This window comes from Suncus etruscus, chromosome X, assembly GCF_024139225.1.
Source record: "Suncus etruscus isolate mSunEtr1 chromosome X, mSunEtr1.pri.cur, whole genome shotgun sequence".
Lineage (NCBI taxonomy): Eukaryota > Metazoa > Chordata > Mammalia > Eulipotyphla > Soricidae > Suncus > Suncus etruscus.
In genome coordinates, this window is record NC_064868.1 from 120,378,100 (window position 1) to 120,378,767 (window position 668).

At 31.4% G+C, this 668-nt stretch overlaps 1 pseudogene; it reads right to left on the minus strand.

Moving 5' to 3' along the window:
* Window positions 1–266: 266 nt before the first annotated feature.
* Window positions 267–385, minus strand: LOC125999952 (uncharacterized; annotated as a pseudogene).
* Between the last annotated feature and the right edge of the window lie 283 nt (window positions 386–668).

A 668-nucleotide genomic window follows, 5' to 3' on the forward strand; every position in this document is an offset into this window, starting at 1 on the left:
CTAAGTGATACATGAATTTTAAAACTCCTTTGGTTCCAAAGTTTTTAATTTTTTCTAGAAATGATTTTATGTCAACTGGAATTTCTATTTATAGCATACTTTAGTAATTTCCTCTCACATTATTGGTACCCATTCCCACCTCAGTGCTGCCTACCTCATTTTCTTTTTACTTTATTAGAAATATCCTTTACACTAAGTTAATCATAACTAGAAAATACTTAGTCTTTATTGTCAAACAATATTCCTTTTTCAACCACATTAGTTTAAGCCTACAGCACCCGGTATTCCCAGGCGGTCTCCCATCCAAGTACTAACCAGGCCTGACTCTGCTTAGCTCCTGCGATCAGATGAGATCAGTGGCATTCAGGGAGGTATGGCCGTAGACTTAACCACATTTTTGATTATTTGTATACATGGAAATGAAAAGTTAATTTTTACAGTTATAGTTCACATTTAAATATGATTTCATTTTCTTTTCTAGAAACCATTTTAGTTTATCAGAAAAACACCTTCTGTATAACTTTCTTCTTTATTTCCTTCCTCTCTTCTTGATATGTTTTAAAATTTCCCTTATAATAAAGTGAAATTTTCCTACAAAATTATTGAAATATCTTTCAGGACATATTTGAACATTGAACCAAATAAATCCTATATATTTGTACAACTCC